The sequence below is a fragment of the Rhinopithecus bieti genome, unplaced genomic scaffold (genome assembly GCF_001698545.2).
Source record: "Rhinopithecus bieti isolate Rb0 unplaced genomic scaffold, ASM169854v2 scaffold_364, whole genome shotgun sequence".
In the NCBI taxonomy this organism is placed as follows: domain Eukaryota; kingdom Metazoa; phylum Chordata; class Mammalia; order Primates; family Cercopithecidae; genus Rhinopithecus; species Rhinopithecus bieti.
The window spans coordinates 921,316-943,051 of NW_016803104.1; the positions used below are offsets into that span (position 1 = coordinate 921,316).

The 21,736-nt window shown below is 34.1% G+C and overlaps 1 protein-coding gene across 1 annotated transcript in view; it reads right to left on the reverse strand.

Annotated features, from left to right (window-relative positions):
* LOC108543404 (cGMP-dependent protein kinase 1-like) overlaps nucleotides 1-21,736 on the reverse strand; it is a 161,999-nt gene that overhangs the window by 118,246 nt on the left and 22,017 nt on the right. The window contains 1 exon segment of the mRNA XM_017893900.1: nucleotides 13,256-13,330. The gene's annotated coding sequence lies outside the window, so the exon portion shown is untranslated.

The following is a 21,736-nucleotide window of genomic DNA, read 5'->3' on the forward strand; positions in this document are numbered from 1 at the left end:
AGACAGAAAAATAGAACAGACTAGATAACTCAAAATTAATCTTCTTATCTATAGCCAACCGATTTTTCACAAAGGTGCCAAGACCATTCACTGGGGAAAGAACAGTCCCTTCAATAAATGGTGCTAGGAAAACTGGATACCAATATGCAAGATGAAACCAGACTTCCATCTCTCACTCCCCCCTAGAAAAAAAAGGAAAAAACTCAAAATGGATCAAAGATGTAAATGTAAGACCCCAAACGGTAAAACTTTATAATAAAATACTGAGGTAATGCTTCAGGACATCCGCCTAGGAAAAGATTTTTTGAATAAGGCCTCAAAAACACAGGCAACAGAAGTGAAAACAAACAAATACACATATCAATCTGAAACGCTTCTGCACAGTAAAGGAAACAATCAACAGAGTGAAAAGATAACTTAAAGAATGAGAGAAAATATTTGCAAACTATTCATCCAATAGGGCATTACTATATAAAATACACAAGGAACTCAAACATCTCAACAGCAAAAAACAAACAACGGGATTAAAAAATGGGCGAAGGATTTGAACAGATATTTTTCAAAAGAAGACATAAAAATGGCCAACAAATATATGATGAAATGCTCAACATAACCAATCATCAGGGAAATGCAAATCAAAACCACATTGAGATATCTTTTACTCCAGTTAGAATAGCTTTTATCAAAAAGACAAAAAATAACAAATGATGGTGAGGATACAGAGAAAAAGGAACTCTTGTATACTGTCGGTGGGAATGTAAACTAGAATATCCACTGTGGAGAACAGTATGGAGTTTCATGAAAAAAACTAAAAAGAAAACGACTATATGATCCAGCAATCTCACTACTGGACACTTATCGTCCATTATGCTTCTTTATTGTCCTTTTTTCTTAAATTCTTTCCCTGCTCGCCTTTATTCATTGGCATATAAAGTTATTGCTCTGATCACTCATGTCAGTGCAGAAGAGAATATTAATATCAATCAATGTGTATGTCAACAACTTCCTGAAGAAAGAAACTGATATACTCTCCTAGCTATTGTTGTCACTCAAAAAAGCATCATCTGCTTATAAAGGTGTCACCTCTTCAATGGCCCTTATTTTTTTTTAATCTCAAGGCAACTTTCTGGAGCTCATGTGAAATGCAGAATTCTTATAAAGACTAAAGCATGTTCTTCATCATTAATTTAATTGTTTAAGTAATATCATAAAGTTAAGGGGCTCGAAAGGAAAAACCATAAGTCCTGTCACCCTGTCACCTGTCATGAGAAGTTTACAACAACAACAACAACAACAACAAAAAAAAAAAAAAAACCCTGATTACTAGCATAGTGAGCAAGAGAACTAGATTTGGAAAAACAACTTCCTGAAAGATATTGTGACATTTTGACAAGCCAATTTTACTAGCATCATGGGCACACTGGGCTGAACCAAATTTTCAGGGTCATCTCAACAAAAAAAACTTAGTAAAACTGATGAGTAATTAGTTGAAGACTCAATGACTCATACTTTTCCAGGTCCTTAAACTGAAAGTGGTCTTAAATTCATCATTTTAAGAAGCTGCCTTATCCTCTTTTCAAGGACATGAGGATTATTACTCTTCAATATGCTCAATTAGTAATGTATCTAGGTTTTCTAAAATGTTTGGACAGGTTTTGAATATTAGAGCAATAGCTTTTGTCTTTTATCTCTCTGTGTCTGATATACTAGGGAACAGGCTGGCTGCCTGAAGTAATTAATAGAGTGTATAAAGTTGACTAATGCTTGCAATTTATGCATTAGAGGAAAATGGTGTGATACATGTAAATGTCTTTGAGCACCAGTCATGCTTCACTTCTACATCTCATCTTCCTCAAATAGCAAGTTAAAGATGTAAATTCATATAGTATATTATGGTCATTGTATCAAAACAATTTATGCTACTATTTAAATCCATTATTTAAAAATCACTTCTTTCTAAAAGGATTCATGGGAAAAATATTAGTATAATGTTTTCTAGTTTCAAAGGTAATCTATAATTTTCTAATGGCATTTTATTGAAAGATAGCAGGGCTTATTATCATATCTAAATGCCATATTTGAAAGAAAATTGTATAATGATGAAAATGAAAATGCTTTTCTAAAGGCTTACTTAATTACTATGAATTATCAAAATGAGCTTCAAGCAATACTACACAATTTGATAAAAAATTTTTGAATAAAGCAAGGTCCTTAACAGCAATATTTTATGAGGACATATAACTTAGTAACCTTTGTTACAACATAGACTTATAAATTATTCCATGATCCTTAAGAGCCTATTTTCTGTTGACAGTCAGATATCCTCATCATAAATTTAGAAAATCAGCAAAGACAAAAATATTGTTTCTATAAAAGGGAGTTACGCTTCCAAAAGAATGTCTTGTTAATGTGCACATTCTAAGCATCTTAGAAGCCTAGCCAAAAACTAGAAAGGATTTCAAGCTGTTTTTACAGTTTGGGGAAAAGGGTCAAAGGGGCCCAGGGTGCTTGTTCAAGTTCACATGAAGTTAGTGGCTGTGTTGCAACCAAAGCTTGCTCTCCAAACTCCCAGTTACTACTGCTACTACTCACTATGTAAACATATATGGACTCATCAGAGGGAGCCCTTCAGCACTTCTAGCTTTGCTCTCACTCACTAGGTTTAAACATTTTCTCTTTAGAATGGCTCAATCTTACTCGCAAAGCAGTTTTAGAATTATGCTACATGCTATATTCACTCCAATAACAGAGACTGCCTTCACTTAAGAAGAAAAGGCATTGTAGACAAAGATAATTATTTTTCAAATGAAACTACTGGGAACACAAAGGGATATAAAAGGTATTATTCTTTTCTGCTTTTAAAACGTACTCTATTGTAAATAGGCTTTATATATCAAGCTATTGGAAAGAAACATGTATTGGGCTGTTCTTTGGGGGCTCTGGAGAGGCTAAGGTAATTGCCATACAAGACCAAAGTATCCACACAATTTACAGAGCTCCTGACATTTTGAAAGCAATTTTCAATTGCCATTACTTAATGCAGCAATGGTGGAAAGGAAGCATCTTTATTTTTTGGAAGAAGGAAACAGAGTCAGCAATCAAGTAGCTTGTCTGTTTTCTCCAAGCAAGTCAGCAGCACTAGAATTTTCAATTATCTGTATTCCTCTTCTCTGTCGATTAGAAAAGGCTGCATGCAAGGACATACTGGGATTCACATTTATAAAGTCTTCTTACCTAGGGAGTCTCAAAGATAAGCGCTGCAGAGCAAAATTAGCAAACGGCCTTTGAGAGTTTTAAAATTTTAATAAAAGAAAATACTTCTATTCAAGGCCGACGAGTTTTGTCCTGAAAATCATTTTTTAAAAAAGCAATTGAATCAGTCTCACTGAACTTGAAAGAGCATTGTACCTTGATACTCTCTGTAGCCACAAATCATGCCGAAGTATTAATCTATCAGCATTGGTGGCCTTAGAAACCATTCTATACTTCTGCCTAGTCTGATTACATGTACTTGAATTTAAAACAAAAACAGCTCTTGAAAGGCTGAAAGCCAGCTTTTTAGTTCAGGGCCAACTGCTGAATTTTTTTTTGTCCCCTATATTTTGCCCTGCAATAAAATGGAAAGTGTTTTTTATTGCTGAGAGAATGGGGCTGCCTTCTGACTACTCACCCTGCAGATGGTCAGCAAGTTCTAATTCTGGTTGGATTGCTATTTCACAATGCCATTCTCAGTGTTTCAGTGTTTTTTTCTATTTAATTGACATATAGTTCCCATTTGGAAGAGAATATTGCTCACTTGAATTCTTTCCATAGGGGAAAATAATTTTCCAGGATCATTTCCCCAAGAATTGCTTAGATCAAGACCAAGTTGTCTTAAGTAAATTGTTGATAAGATTATGGGAATATCAGAATCTTTACTTGAAAATGTCAGGCAAAAACAAAACAAAACAAAACGAAAAACCCACACCAATAAGAAAGCCCCAAATTTCAAAGTCAGCATGTTCAAAACAGTAACCCCTGTGTACTCAACTGTGCATTTAGAAACCTCCTGTTTGCTAGATGCTAGCTGACCCTGAGGTGTTTCAGAAGATGTTACCAAACAATGCAGACCTAGGTCCTGATTTATATAGCCTCATGTGCTTTGAGAGGCATGTGATGAGTGCATTTTCAAAGGCCTGAACAACAGCAGCCGTTCTCTCTGGAAGCTGGAAGAGCAACCTCTCTGTGACAGACAGAATCAGTTATCAAAGGATTGCCTCTGCTAATGAAATGTAATGAGAGAACATCTTTTATTGCTGTCACATTGTGTCAAACAACAAGACTCATCACCAACAGTAATCCTGAAAATATCAGAAAGTCTTAAACGTTTCTTTGCAAATAAATTTGTAAATAGGAGGGCTTTAAATCAGTGAGGACTAATTACAGAAATAGAAGTAAAATATTTAAGGACTATTCCATCAAAGAGCCAAAAGAGTGGTACACAGGTAGGCAATACTCCCTACAGTTCTTGCAGAATGTCAATGGAGTGGAGAGGGGCGTGATTGTGGTACTTCATTGTTTAGTGGCAATAAGCGAGAGCCAGCCCTGCAGGCACTAATGTTTTTGTGAATATCTCTCTTGTCAGTGCACTAATAAGGGTCCTGTTTTGCATACTAGCCTTGTCTCTGGTTCACTACCATAGATACATCTTTCTTGTTTACTTCTAATATTTTCTTCCTGTATTATATGAATCTATTATGAATGTCCTTTTTGGGGGACAAGACAGAGAATATGTGAACAATTTAGGTGCATGATGAGGAAAGTAGGGCAGAACAAGATGGTCACCACAAGGTGTATTTTATTAAGTTTTTGGCAAATTTGGGCCTTCTTTCTCAGTGTCCTTTTCTCTTCTTTGTCCTCAGAGGAAGGCTTACGTGATCCTTGCAGGAAAAATAGTTTATGTACAAATTTATACTACAATATTAAGAAAATCTTCTTATTCCTCTTAGGAGAATTTAATATTTTATAGGTTCTTTGGAGGGAGGGCAATACTTTAAACTAAGGGAATGCTACCTTGTATAAGACTGAAGAGTAATGACCTTCTTAACCAAGAAATAACATGACAAAGTGGTATAAATCTCATCTGTGGAGATGGTCTCACTGTTAACCTTTGAAGAGGTCTGCCTTTGTCATGAAGTTAAAAGGACCTGAGACCCACTTGCTCAGTCTCAAACTCTCTTCTCTACTAGATTTAACATGCTCACATCTCCATCAATACTGAAGATTCATAATCTTCCATTTACACATTTTTGGCGATTTTACTTAAAATGTCTTATTATCTGGTATAAGTTTATTGACTCCTATTTCTGAAAATCAGATTCATTTGTAGTCTTTGTGAGGGGGGCTCCATCCCTACCACTCCATTGTGAAATGAAACTGAACCCACTGGTTTGCTAAATCCAATTTGTTAAGTAACATACTAGAATTCTCAGCAACATATAATATCATTGTTTCTTCCCCTATTCTTGAAGCACACTGCTATAGACTGTGCACTGCCCCCTACCTAAATTCGTATGTGGAAATCTAATCCCCATTGTGATAGTGTCAGGAGGAAGAGCCTTTGGGAGGCTATTGGGTCATGAGGGCAAGTTCTCAGGAATGGGACTAGTGCCCTTATAAAAGAGACCTCAGAGAGCTCTTGTTCCTTCTGCCATGTGAGGTTACAGTGAAAAGGCAGCTGTCTATATACCAGGACATGGGTAGACATTTAATCTGCTGGTGCCTTGATCTTGGACTTCACAGTCTCCAGAACTCAGAATAAATTTCTACTGTTTATAAGCCACTAAGTTTACAGTATTTTGTTATAACAGCCTGAACAAACTAAAACATATAGTCTGTTCTTGGTTTCTGTGCATGTGGTGTTCCTTCTACCTTTCATCTCTCCTTACAAGCTTTCTTTCTTTAACTTTTGCCAAATTCTTCTTTCTTCTCTAACCTTTAAATGCTAACATTCCTCAAGAATCAATCCTCAGTCCCATGCTCTTCTCACTCTCTAATTTCTATCTCATCCACAGCTACAATTTCTGTCTACCATCTAAATATTCATTATTCTCAAATTGATGACAATCTTTTCTCTGAGCACCAGACCTGCCTAACCATATCTCAAAAGTACCTCATTAAAAAAAAAATCAGTTCATGATCACCCTACTCTCCAAACCTGGGAACCATATAATCCTTCTCTACCTTAGTGAATTCCATCACTTCTCTCCAATATTCAGATCAAAACTCTGCATTTTCCCTGAACTTTTCCCCCTTCACCACCTATATCTATTTTCTGAAGACCTGCTGGCTTCGCCACCTAAATATCTCTCAAGTGCTTTTTGTTAACTCACATTGTCCTCACTCTATTCCTGTCTACTATCAGCTTTAATATGAAAAATATTCTGATTATTCTCCCTGCTTTCAATGTACACCCCTTCCATCACAGAGACAAGAGTGCCCAGTTTTAATATAAACCAACTTATCTCATTTGCCAGCTTAGAAGTCTGATGTGATTTCCCCATTTCTTAATGTGGCTTACAAAGCCTTGTGAGGTTTGGTCTCTGTCATTCTCTCCTTTCTGATCTCCTTCTTTCTTTCGTTCTAGGTCTCAGACATATTGCTAGTTTAGTTCCTTGGCTATATAATGTTGCTTCCTACTTGGAGGGCTTTTTCCATGCTGTTCCTCTATGTAGAATGCTTTCCATTTGTTCCTCCAGCTAGAATGTTCTCCGTACCTCCTTGCTTAACTAATACCAACTAATTCTTGCCTAGCCAGCACCAGCTAATTCTTCAGAATTCAGGCCACAACTAGTTAAAATGTCACTTCCCCTAAGAAGACTTCCCAGAAGGATTAACATATGCCTCAGTCCCCCACTGGACCATAAGCTCCATTAAGGCAAGAAACTTATCTATTTTATTCATTATTTTATATGCAGCATTTTGTAGGCACATAGAAAATAACTGTTGAATAGATGAAAGCATATGAAGAAGTGAATGAACATGGGTGATGCTGGTGCATAAGGGACTGCAGAGCCACGGCAAGGAGTCTTTAAACCTTTGTGTATACCAAGGGATATTACAGATTAAAAATAATCTGTCCATGCTCATTTGGAGGCTTTACATAGATTTTGACAAGAGAAGGAGTTAATAAAGAACAATATTGGGCATCATAAATCTAGATAAAAACTAAGTGCATTTACACATCTATAGTCATATAGTTGTCAGAACTTCCCATTGAAGGGCTTAGGTATGAATCTCATTAGCCTTCAAAACTGAAGGATGGAGCCTAGGGCAGCTGAACTAATTAGTGCAAAATGCTGTACTGATTTTCTGTGAATGTCATGACACAAAGTAGTTTGAGAAGCGTTGCTAGATGGAATGCATTCGAAGGTGTTTTGTTTTTTGGTGCTTCTTTTTTCCTTAAAAGTAATTGAGATCTTACCTTTAAAAGCAAAATACATTGAATCAACAAGGCTACAACTTGAATCAGTCTAGAAGTCTAAGTTTCTATTCATTGGGTTGTCAGGTACCATTAAAATGATTTTCATGAAGAGTATATAATAGTATTATAAATGTTTATAATATGAACATGCTGATATGGTTTGAATATTTGTCCCCTCTAAATCTCATGTTAAAATGTGATCCATAGTGCTGGAGGTTGGGCCTGATGGGAGGTGTTTGGGTTATGGGGGTGGATCTCTTATGAATGGCTTGGTGCCATCCCCATGATAATAAGTGAGTGCTCCTTCTCTTAGTTCACAGAGTGAGAGCTGGTGGTTTAATAAAGTCTGGCATCTCCCTTGCTCCCTTTCTCTCCATGTGTATGCCTGCTCCCCTGTTGCCTTCTGCCATGACTGGAGGCTTCCAGTGGCCTCACCAAGAACAGATGCCAGCACTATGCTTCCTGTGCAGCCTGTAGAACCATGAACCAAATAAACCTCTTTTCTTCATAAATGACTGAGGCTCAGGTATTACTTTACAGCAATGCAAAACAGACTAACACAGATGTTAAATGGAATAAAGCAAGATATAAAATTGAAAATGCACTGTAAGTACAACTGTAAAATACAAAGATAGGTAATAGCAGTTGTGTTTGGTTTAGATTGTTTTCATTTTCTTTCTCTATCTTGGCTTATATATGTGTGTGTGTGCGTGTACACATACACATGTACAGACATATATAGACATACATATATGCTTTTTTATTTGAAGAAATAGCTGTTTTGCCTGTAACTGCTGACTGTTCAGCAATTAAGACATCAAAGATACAAGCTATACACATATGTCAGAAATATTTAACAAAATAAGATATTTAATTTTTCTTTTGATATTTCTGGATGGTTATGATTTTTATAAGACAGGCTTCAATACAGAGATTAACTTTATATCCAAATACTATTATTTCATAATAATTATTATAACTTATTCTTAGAGCCAAATAGTGAAAGTATTCATTGAATTACATACCAGCTTCCCTACTGAGCTGTAAGATGATCCTTGGTATTGGAAATGTGTTTTCTATTTGGTGTGCACGTTATAAAGCACAATGCCTGACTCATCATAAGTAAATTTCTAAATGTTTATTAAATGAATGAATACATATTATCAATAGAAAATATGTACCTCTCATCACACATGCTACCTGCTTCTCCAAATAAAGTTCAGTGAACCTTAACTTTGATCTGATGTTGCCTCTTCTAATGTCTTCATGATTGTAATTTCCTATTTTAAAAAGAGAAGCCCTCAGTAGATAATTAGCAGCAATCAAGAGAAGCATGCCATATCGGCAAAATTTCTGCCAAGAGCAAATATCTTTGTAGAAAATATATCTCACGAGACAGACTGAGGGCACCTATCCTGCAGTAGAGGAGTTTTGAGAACCACTTCTACTGGAACATTTCTCTCAAGCCAATCTTCCTAGACTATCTATCTGAGCTGAGTGCCTGGTGTAGTTTTGCTGGGATGGTCTGTACATTTTGTGAAATCTTTCTGCCATTGAGATTGATTATGCTACCACTGAAGTTTCTAAATGTCTCAACTTAATCAATATTTACAGTCAGTCCTACTTTTTTTCGCTTCTTACCCAAATAGGCATAGTCAATGAGATAATATCAATAATGATTTCCCATGGATAACTAACATAATCATTTTAGTTGAGTTTTAAGAAATATATATATATATTTCTCAGCTCACTGCAAGCTCCGCCTCCCGGGTTTACGCCATTCTCCTGCCTCAGCCTCCCGAGTAGTTGGGACTACAGGCGCCTGACACCTCGTCCTGCTAGTTTTTTGTGTGTTTTTTAGTAGAGATGGGGTTTCACCGTGTTAGCCAGGATGGTCTCGATCTCCTGACCTCGTGATCCGCCTGTCTCGGCCTCCCAAAGTGCTGGGATTACAGGCTTGAGCCACCGCGCCCGACCAGAAATATTAATCTTATCTTCCGTAGGTTTTGCAAAACATCAAGAAGACCTTAAACAAATAAAGCTTACAAAGTGAAGCCAACTTAACTTTGTCTTTCTAAATGGTCAAGATATTGTGATCCTTATAAAAATTTAGAGGCATTAACAGAAATATCCCAGATTTTAAACAAATTAGAGGTGGTTCCTAGCCCCTGCAGTATTAGCAACCCTTATAAATTCCTTAAATACAAAGTGAAAGTATCAAGCAGTTAAGGGGAAGAAATTCAATAGGGAGAAACAACAACAATGCTAATTCAAATAGAGTTTTAAACTTGATAGTTCAACTAGAAAGCTTTCTCTAGGGAATAATTCACAGTTTGCCTTCTTTGAGTGACAGGACACCTAATTAAGAGATATCTTACACTTCAGAAATCTTCCGATATTAATTATTTATTAGAAGATGATAAAATGCTAACAGTGTATAAGACACAACAATAACTCCTCCAGCATTTATTTATTTGTTTATTTACTTATTTGGCTGTTTTTAGGAATAAAGGTCACATTATCAGCCTCACTAGAATTTGGATCAAAGGTTTTAGACATGTTTCATCAAGCAATTACCATTTTCTAAATAATAATCAATATTAAAAAACATGGACTATACATTCATTTGGATTTAGTGCGAATTGAGCAGAAAATTCAGACAAAACTGTACAGTTGAAATTTGCTAAGACAGTAGATCTTAAGTGTTCTTACCACACACACACTAAAGTAACTATATGAGGTGGTAGATGTGCTAATTAGTTTGATTGTGATAATCATTTCACAATGTATTCCTACATATCAAATGAGCATGTCATATACTCTTTAATTGTATACAATTCTTATTTCTTACTTACACCTCAGTAAAACTGGGGGAAAAAGTATAAACATAATGGCTATATTATAATCTATCAAATCAATGGTTCCAAATAGCAATATTTGAAACTACTTTGATGTAGGTAGTCATTTCATTGCTCTTCTTTCTTCTTTAATTAGAATTGAAGTCTCTTTTAATCAAATGTTACTGTTTTATTAAAAATAATTTTATTAATGTTTTCTAAGCAAGGTTTAATTTCATAATATGCTACTCAAGTAAAAGTATGTTGCTTACATAAGATTAAAGACTTTTTGTCCAAGTAAAATTGATCAACATAATAGACATGGAATCTGTAAATTCAATTATACATCAAATGCACTAAGGTATATTTCTAGTTATTTCTAGTGATATACTTTATTTATTTATTTATTTAGTTAGTTAGTTAGTTATTTTTGAAACAGAGTTTCGCTCTGGTCACCCAGGCCAGAGTGCAATGGCGTGATCTTGGCTCACTGCAACCTCCACCTCCCAGGTTCAAGTGATTCTCCTGCCTCAGGCTCCTGAAGATCTGGGATTCCAGGTGTCCATCACCACGCCTGGCTAACTTTTGTATTTTTGGTAGCAACAGGGTTTCACCATGTTGACCAGGCTGAACTCAGGTGATCCTGACCTGAACTCCTGACCTCAGGTGATCCACTCACCTTGACCTCCCACAGTGCTGGGATTACAGGTATGAGCCTAGTGACATATTTTTATAGCCTTTAGAATTTGCGAAGTATTTTTATACACTGCCATCAATTAAATCTCAAAAATGCCATTTTAAAAGTGTGAAAACAGAGACTGAGAGAGAGGCATTAAGATTCATGACCAAAATCACTTGTCTGGTAATGACAGAGCCAGGAGCAGAACCCAAGACTTCTGGCCTTCATTCAGGTTCATGTTTTTCATATTGACTGATTTTCTTCCAATGTTAAGAATTGTTGCCATACCTACCTCTAATTGTCTGAATATCTGAATTTGATTGTTTCAGTTTTTCTTGCTTACTACTTTTAATTGAAGTATGTGCAAGTGAATCAGTGAATGGCCAGAATTCAGGAGATGTACACACAGTTATCTTTATAAAGTCAATAGGACACTGAGAAACCTATGACTAACTCAGTCACTTCCCCATCACTGATAAATTTGAAGCATGATAGTGGTCTCAACTTTAAGTGGAATAAACAGGAGTTCTACAAAAGCATCCATTAGAAGATTTTTCCAGATCTTAATAGAAAAACGAGATTAAACTTTCAAAGTTTAATAGGAAAGCAACAAAATACATTAGTCTACAAGACTCTTGAATTTTCTAGTAACTAAGAATAGTTGCTTAACTGGATTGTACATGAATTTTTAAGATTACCATCAGTTGTTTTATATATAATATATATATAATGCATATACATATATTTAATACTGTATGAGTATAATTATATAAATTGTAATACATATAAAATTACATATATACTATATGTAAATTATATGTGAGATGTATATATACAATGAACAATGAGACCCTTAACAGAATACACACACACACACACACAGACACACACACAGACACACACACAGACACACACAGACACACACACAGACACACACACAGACACACACAGATACACACACAGACACATACACACGTACACTCACAGACAGACACACACAGACACACACACACGAAAATAAAAGCTGACATAAATTATAAAAGTATGAATTTTAACATATACCAAAATAAATTCCTACAGGAATAGGAATAGCATAGGCCATAACAAAGGCCATTTTATAACTTTAAAAACTGATAAGGTACCTTAAATGGCACCTTTTCCCACCTCGGTGGAATTATTATTAATACTAGAAACTAAAGTCTAAACTGAATACCAATGTGCATTTTAGCCTTTTGAAATAAACCAGGACAATTAATACTAATTATCCAGAACATAAGCAGTCTCAGTGACTGCATGGAGTCTGGTATTACAACTGGCCTGTGTAACTTCCTAAGCAAACCTTAGCAGAAGCACTATAGGCATTCGACCTTAGGGCTATGCAGAGGATACAGAGGAGAAATTGTGAATATTTTCATATAGCTTTGAAAATAACATAATTTTATTAGGTTAACATGGAATATAATTATTCATATTTTAGTTATAGGACAAACTTTTCATCTTCATGGAGTCTCAAAGCAAAATAAATTATTTTACTTCTTTCGATTTTTAGGTTACTACAAAACCAATGGATCAAATTCTGGCCCTGAACTATCTGTTTAATGCTAACTGTTGTCAATTTAATCCTTTAGGTATGCTATATGCTATTAAATACTGATTACATTGGGGAAAGAGGGGAGGATTATATAGATTACTGATATTTTAAAATAACAATAATTTTGCAGAAAAGCTAATATCAACTTACTTTAAATCTTTGTCAAAAATATTGTTTTAATCAAATTATTCTTGTAGAAAGAATTGTATTTGTATACATCATAATTAATGGGATATTTACCATCTCATATCATTCTCATATAGTAACATCAAAGTTCAAAGTAATGATGAATTAGCACAGGGAAATATTTCTAGCCTTATTATTTTTGATACAATTCGACAGGTAACTGTGGAACACAACCACCATTTGTTCAGAAAGTATTTTCTGGAGGACAAATAACACGTTTACATTTAATTGTTTATATTAGATTTTAAAATAAGCATTTTTTCTTCCTGAGATTGTCTTCATCACAAAATTAAAGTTTTGTGTTTGAAGAGAGACATACTACTAGGTAAACGTATCATGTAATAATTATCTTGAAGAATTTGCTTCTTTTGTCTGTCAAGTAATTAGTTGTTTCCTGTTGGAGTGTTGGGATGTGTCAAGTCCAACAAAATATTTGATCTTATTTCTATTCAAAATCATTTTTCAATCAAGATTAAGGCCAAAGGAAAAAATCCACTTACTTTGCTTTAGCTTCTGCATCTTCATATGCTTTATTAGAAACATCATCTAGCCCTCCAATCAAATGTTTGAAAGAGCTGCCAGAGGAAAAAAGCACAGTGATTAGAATAAATCTTCTATAAAGTAATAACAATGGCAACTTAATCAATGATATAATGAAATAATCTAAAGGCATCTAAATAAAAAAATAAATTCAAACACTTAATCTAAATACACTGTTAAGAAGCACGTTAGATAATATTTTTCCTGACTAGCATATAAACTCTATGAGATTAGGGACCTCTTCTACCTTGTTTGCCAAGAGAGTTGCCAAAACATAAACAAATCTGGCAGCCATATCTGACAAAAGCAGATATTCAAATAATTGCTTGGAATAAAGTCTGTGACACACTAAACGATATACATCACAAAATTAATGAGTAAACTAAAATACTGAAATGACAGCAAGATCTACCAATTATGGAATGCCTCCTTTATGCCAGGTACTATTATTTAAATTACCACTAACGTATATTAATTCCAATTCTCAAAAAAATTCTGAAAAGCAAGCATCATTATCTCCACTTAACAAAATAGTAAACTAATGTTCACACCCAAAATAAATATGCAGAATACAGGAAAACAACAGGAGAGAGTCACAGAAAAATTAACTCATTTTGGAAGAGTGAAAAAACAACTTTAGCATAAAACAGGAAGAGTGATTGAACGGCTTAAATCCAATCTATTCAATATCCTGCTATGCACCTGGAACTGTATTCAGACTTCTACAGTGAAACATGATCAATTCTGTCACTAAAATAGTAAATATTATAGCATCAACACAAAATGAATACACACATGTATACCAGAATCACCCTTGAAAATTACCAAATACAACCAGATACAGTAACTCTTACTGTACACTACATTCTGGCAACTACTGAACTAGAATGAAGGAAAGAAAAAAAAGTCCCAGTACCCACATGATAATCAGAGCCTCACTTACACGGTACTCATATGCCAGGCATTGCTATAAGTGTTTTACATGTAATAACAAATAGTTTAATCGTTCCAATGAGGTTTTTCAAAATAAAAGTCAATTCTTTTATTTTGAAATACTATAAGTTAGTATTATAATCTCCAATTATAATGGAGATAATTTTAAAGTACTGTAAGAAATTATATTTAATTTTAATCCTCTATCATCTTAATACATGTGAATGGTTTGTGTGTTGTGAGTATTAAACAATAAGTTATGCATGGTCAGGTCCTGAAACATAGTAAGATGCTTGCTGATTTAAAATGTAAATGTTCCTTAATTGTTTTTACATATACTTTTTTATTTTGAAAAACTATAAAGAGGAACATGACACCCTTCTTGGGCCTGGGTGGAGGGGAAGGGAGCAGCTGTTACTTCAGACCCTTGGGTAATGAGCTCATCTAGGGTGCATGGTAAACAGAATGCTGAACCTAATACATGAAGTATTTCTATACATAAAGGGACCCCAAAAAATATTAGACAGAGACACAGAGAATCAAGAATCATATTCAAGAACATAAAGCTTTCTGTAATGAATTGTATTAACTCATGCCAAAACAAGTGATTGCTAAATAGACAAATAATAGGCAACATTTCTTACAAAGTTTTCAAAAATATATTATCCATAATTAATAAATATAATTCCCAAGGTTAAAACTATGTTCAAATATTATTTTTGTCATTGTTCTTCATATGGTAAAATTTCCCACTCCCATAGAATGTCTTGGTCTTTACCTAAACTTAGAGGGAATCCGAGTTTAGAGAATGTCCTTAAAGCTAGATGCATTCACAACATNTATCCATAATTAATAAATATAATTCCCAAGGTTAAAACTATGTTCAAATATTATTTTTGTCATTGTTCTTCATATGGTAAAATTTCCCACTTTCCCATAGAATGTCTTGGTCTTTACCTAAACTTAGAGGGAATCCGAGTTTAGAGAATGTCCTTAAAGCTAGATGCATTCACAACATAAAGTAAAATATAATATTTCTTTTATTATAAATATATAATATCTGTCTAATTTTCTGGGTTTTTTTTAGATAATAAGAAAATTTAAGCATGGAGTTTAAGTTCCTTGTCTAAGATGACTGCAATTTAGCAGCACATCCACCATTAAAATGTATATTTCATAAGGCTTCTGTCCTTTATATTTGGATATTTTCAATACAATGAAATCTAAAACATTATGAAAAGGTATTGAAAGAGAAGAATCAAATAATATTATCTAGGAAAACCGAACAGCAATAATCACTAAAACTTAGTTTTCAAATCCATTTTGATATTTAAGAGATTGTGTTATTAGACATTTAAACTCATAGTAATTCTGAGAGTTCAAGTAGTTTCTTTAAAAGAAGAATCCTGTCTTCCTTCTATTATCTATCTGAATTAAGGACACTTTAAAAGAATAGCATATTACCAAAGAATCACAAAGTAAACTGATGATAAATTTGACAAGAATTAAAACTTTTAACTTAATAAATTCTGTTCAACACACTAAGCTAGATTAAAACTCCACAAAATATTATTTTGAAAATACACTTTGAAATTCTTAGTAGCAAAATATATACATGGAAAAGCATAGATATGGTTACGCTAGATGGAGTTTTAAAAGTAGAAATCAAGTAATATTATTAAGTTCCAAATGACTACCACTGTCTGCAGATCCCTGTACTGATCAATGAATAATTTAAGACATCTTGATAAGCATAATTGATGGTTATCACTCCTGGCACAAAAAGGAACCAATTAGTGTTTCATTTTTTCCTTCTCTCAGACACTCTGTAGGAACACCTGCCGTCTGTGTGAACCCTCATCAAATAGACATTTGGAAAAGCACTACTATAGATATCATATGCTTCCCCAAATAGTTACTCAGGTCCTATGACATTTCTTAACTAATGCCTTTTTTTAATTGTTATTCTATTCTGAAAAAGATTATAATGAGATGTCGTGAAAACTCTAGCAACTGAATAAGTATAAACCAGAAAATATTATTTATGAGTTTTAACAAATATAAGTAACTATAGAAAAATCATTAAATTCTCTTTTTAAACAAACTCACAATTCATACACAAGTTACATTTTAACATTGTAAAATAAAACACCAAATCTCTATATACATGCTAAACTTTCGGAATAAATTAAAGACATGTTACTGAGCAAATGGCTTTATTTTAGGGCATCTCCAGAGCAAACCTTTATGCATGCACATATTTCATGCAAAATTTTCTGTTACTTTTCTTGGGATAGAAAATCTAATTTTACAAGTCTTGACATAATTCTTTAAGGAGCATGGGTAAAATGTTATCAGTTGAGTACACAGATATTGAAAGAAAGCAAATATGAAATCTCTTTTATGTTTAATGACGGTAGTTTAGACATACTTGTCAGATAGGGAAGGAAAAGAAAGGAAAGAGGAAGGCAGAAGGAAAAACAAGGAAGGGATGAATGAAAGAATGAAAGGTGGATGGAAAACAGGAGACACGAAGGAAGAAGAAACTATAACCCTTACACACTAAGGATTATACACTAAGACATTTAAAGAAATTGTCCTTAATGAATATCAGTTAAGAGACTGTGTTTCTCATTCCAGGAAATTTGTCTGTTTTAGAATGCTATAATGACAGTAACTCAGTGGGTAATAAGTTTAGTTATTAAAATATTTTCATTATTAAGGCAAAATATTCTGAAAGGAGCTGATTACTCAGTGGTATGTCTAAAAAGAATATAATTCGGTTCTTCAGTTGTGATATAACGAGACTTCATCTAGACAGATATGGTCTTTAAATTATTAGAAAGGCAGTCCAAATATCAGAGATCAGCATTACCATGCTGCTAAAAAATCATAGCATTTAAAGTTTACTTTACAGTGTAATATATTTTACATGTATATAAAATAGATATATATTATATATATATAGTGTGTGTGTGAGTTAGTTGATTTAATTCTTATGATCTCCTATCCTTTATTCTGATATAATGGTTTAGAATTTTGTATAAACATTTAAAAAATGGAATATTTTCAAATTAAAATAGNATGTTATAAGTTAAAAAGTGTAAAAGGTAAAATCTTAAACTGGAAGCTATTTCAAATACTTCAATAGTGCTAAGCAAAATGTTTGTCAGGTATTATCAGAAGGCTTGGAAAAGCCTTCTTAATTTCACAGACAATACCATTATGCTTTGTTAACCTAAATCTCATCTAAATCGTTTTTTAAAAATATTTATTTAAAAATATAGAAAGTTACTGTTCCAAAGTAGTTAAGATGTTTTACTTAGCTAAGCCCAAGGTTTCAGAGGGATCCTTCATGGTTTTGGTACACTTACGCAGAAAATCTCTTGATTTACTTTGTGGCTTCAAGTGTTCTTATGTTTGTTACTTTTTGTTTATTTTATTTATAATTGGACAATCATAATTCTTAGTGGTTTATACTATCAACTGTTATGTGACTATATGTTTCCTTGGAGAAAAAAAATTACCCCCAAATAAAATAAAACCAGCCACATCCATATTTTCCAGTTATCCATCCATTTATTCATCCATCCATCCATCCATCCATCCATCCATCCATCCATCCATCCGTCCATTCACCCAAACTCACGTATATGTATATATACAATGTCTACTATCTATAGGAGACAATTCAGGCTACTGTGGATTATGCAAAAAGAATAAAGTACAACTTTGAGGAATTTACAATCTTACATTACAGATAAGATACAAAGACTTATAATATAAAGGTGGGAAGTAATGAGTAGCTGAATGCTTATCAGAAGGAAGTCTGTAGTGTACATAAAATAATTTCATCTTCTCAAAATCATATTAGATAGCAATTTCATAGAAAGCAATGATACTTTTATGAGTAAATAATTATTAGTATTTTCTTATCATGCACATATGTTTATACTTGCAAGAGAGAATTACACACACCAAAGTATTAGATATTTGTCTGTGTCTTTGCTTTGTAATAATATCCACCTATCTATCAAGGGGATTATTCACTAGAAAAATGGGTTTCAAATAACAAACATTTCATTTAAACTGTTTCCTGATTATAATTATATGCTTTAAAAGGTACCAATTGAAAATAATGATTCAATTTGGCATATGCACAAAAGATCAAAAAGCTAAGAATAGACTTCGGGAATTCTCTCCTTTTACTTATTGTTACTTTTGAGAAATAAAAAAAGTGACTCAGTGCTGATCAAGTTTCCATGTCTAATATGTCCATATAAATCAGTCTTTTCCGGGACAGGGTCTTGTTGACTAGGCTTATTATGTTAGTCAAATCATCTAGTTTTGAATTTTAAAATTACGTGTATGTGTGTGTGTCTGTGTGTTTGTGTGTGTGTGTGTTTCCAATGGCAACACATTAACAAATTGAAAGACACTGAAGAACTCTAAGGGATAAAAGATTTACTGCAATTTTACAATCTTTGGCTAAACGTTAACATTGTGGCATGTATCCTCCTTGATATGTTTTCAGTTATTTCAAAGTTGAAATTGTATTGGTTTAGTACTTGTTTGATTTTAGGCTGTCTGTGTTTATACTATAGCCACCTTAATGGTTAAGCGTGGAAAACAATCCAGTCGAGCATGTAGGACACTCCTGGTTACATAGAAATATCCAATATAAAATGACTAAACTTCTCAATTTTTTTGTTTATTTGCTTATCTAGTAATTCTACTGTTGGAATATTGGTGACAAACACTAGCTTAAGATTTTATTTTTAACTCTTTCTCACTTTTAATCCTTAACTGTTAAGAATATATACATCTTTTTGGCATGGATGTAGTGAAAAGGGAACACTTACATTCCTAGTGGGAATGTAAAGTAGTATAACCACTATGGAAAATAGTATGGATATTCCTTAAAAATTAAAAGTAGAACTACCATTCAATCCAGCATTACCATTACTGTGTATCTTCCCAAAGGAAAAGAGGTCATTATGTGAAAAAGACACTTGTGCATGCATGTTTGTAACCGCACAATTCACAATTGCAAAAATATGGAAACAAACTAAATGTCCATCAGTCAATGAGTGGATAAAGAAAATGTGGTATATATATACCATGGGATACTACTCAGCCATAAAAAAATGAAATAATGGCATTTACAGCAACTTGGATGGAGTCAAAGACCATGATTCTAAGTGAAGTAACTCAGGAATGGAAAACCAAATATCATGTCTCACTTATTATTTTTTTTTAATGCAGGAAAGTTTATTACATATTACTTAGAGTTTCCAACCTGAAACAATCTCAACTTTTCCTTAAGTATCTCAAAGTACATAGGGGCAGGCACCAGTAACGACCTTGGGTTACAGTTGGTTTTTAACAAATGGAATAATAACACAGTATTTGGTGCCTTATTTTGAATGAAAAGTTCAAATTTGTATTCAATGTAGGATTTATATTCAATAAAGTAACTGATTTCTGCTATTGCAGAGCCTATATCAGTTTTAACCAGTTTCAAACAAAACATGAAGATAATGAATATCACACATGATATGTTAAGTAATGAATTGTAAGTGTCCTATTTTACTGCCAAAAAGAAACTGAAAGAACTTAGTGTTTAGAATTTATTAAAATATGGATAGCCATATTAAATTATAAAATAGCACTTTCTTTTAAAAAGTATAATTTGCACATGCATTAAAATCAATTAACAAAAGCATTATATTTAAAATGTCAATCCAAAAGTAATGCAAGGTGCCATTTCCCAATACTTTGAACATGAGAGAATTCTTTTTTTTTTTTTGAGATGGAGTCTCACACTGTTGCCCTGGCTCCCAGTGGTGTAATCTCTGCTCACTGCAACCTCTGCCTCTTGGGTTCAAGCAATTCTCCTGCTTCAGCCTCCCAAGTAACTGTGATTACAGGTGCCCACCACCACACCCAGCTAATTTTTTGTATTTTTAGTAGACATGGGGTTTCACTATGTTGGCCAGGCTGGTATTGAACTTCTGACCTCGTGATCCGCCCACCTCAGCCTCCCAAAGTGCTGGGATTACAGGCGTGAGCTACTGCGACCGGGCGAGAATTTTTTATTTCATATCCAAAAGAGAGTTTTAATGGCCCTCAATTTTTTTTTAACTCTTTTTTTTTATTATTATTATACTTTAAGTTCTAGGGTACATGTGCACAACGTGCAGGTTTGTTACATATGTATACTTGTGCCATGTTGGTGTGCTGCACCCATCAACCCGTCAGCACCCATCAACTCGTCATTTACATCAGGCATAACTCCCAATGCCATCCCTCCCCCCTACCCTCTCCCCATAATAGGCCTCGGTGTGTGATGTTCCCCTTCCAGAGTCTGAGTGATCTCATTGTTCAATTCCCACTTATGAGTGAGAACATGCGGTGTTTGGTTTTCGGTTCTTGCGATTGTTTGCTGAGAATGATGGTTTCCAGCTGCATCCATGTCCCTACAAAGGACACAAACTCATCCTTTTTTATGGCTGCATAGTATTCCATGGTGTATATGTGCCACATTTTCTTAATCCAGTCTGTCACAGATGGACATTTGGGTTGATTCCAACCATTTACATCAGGCATAACTCCCAATGCCATCCCTCCCCCCTACCCTCTCCCCATAATAGGCCTCGGTGTGTGATGTTCCCCTTCCAGAGTCTGAGTGATCTCATTGTTCAATTCCCACTTATGAGTGAGAACATGCGGTGTTTGGTTTTCGGTTCTTGCGATTGTTTGCTGAGAATGATGGTTTCCAGCTGCATCCATGTCCCTACAAAGGACACAAACTCATCCTTTTTTATGGCTGCATAGTATTCCATGGTGTATATGTGCCACATTTTCTTAATCCAGTCTGTCACAGATGGACATTTGGGTTAATTCCAAGTCTTTGCTATTGTGAATAGTGCCGCAATAAACATACGTGTGCGTGTGTCTTTATAGCAGCATGATTTATAAGTGGGAGCTAAGCTATGAGAATGCAAAGGCATAAGAATAATATAATAGACTTTGGGGACTAGAGGGGAAGGGTGGAAGTGGGATGGGAGATAAAAGAATACATACTGGGTACAGTGTACACTATTAGGGTGATGGGTGCACCAAAATCTCAGAAATCACCACTAAAGAACTTACCCATGTAACTAAAAACCACCTGTACTCCAAAAATATTGAAATAAAAAAGGAATACATGCATCTTAATAAAGGGTGTAAAAGAGAAACACTGTGTTTTAAAAGAAGTGTTTTGAGATTTTCCTACATACAATTTTGATATTATAAATATTCTATCTTAAATATTTATATATAAGATTCCTATATATGATTTGCCCTTTTCTAAGGATGACTGAATTCACAATCTTTTTGTAGAGTGGTACTACTACTCAAAGTATAGTTGGCCCACTATTTGTTGCTAGTCTATAAAGACATAAGCCCAGAAGTTTAGAAACTTTTCTAGCAATTTGACAATGCTGAGACATCCCAAGGGCAAG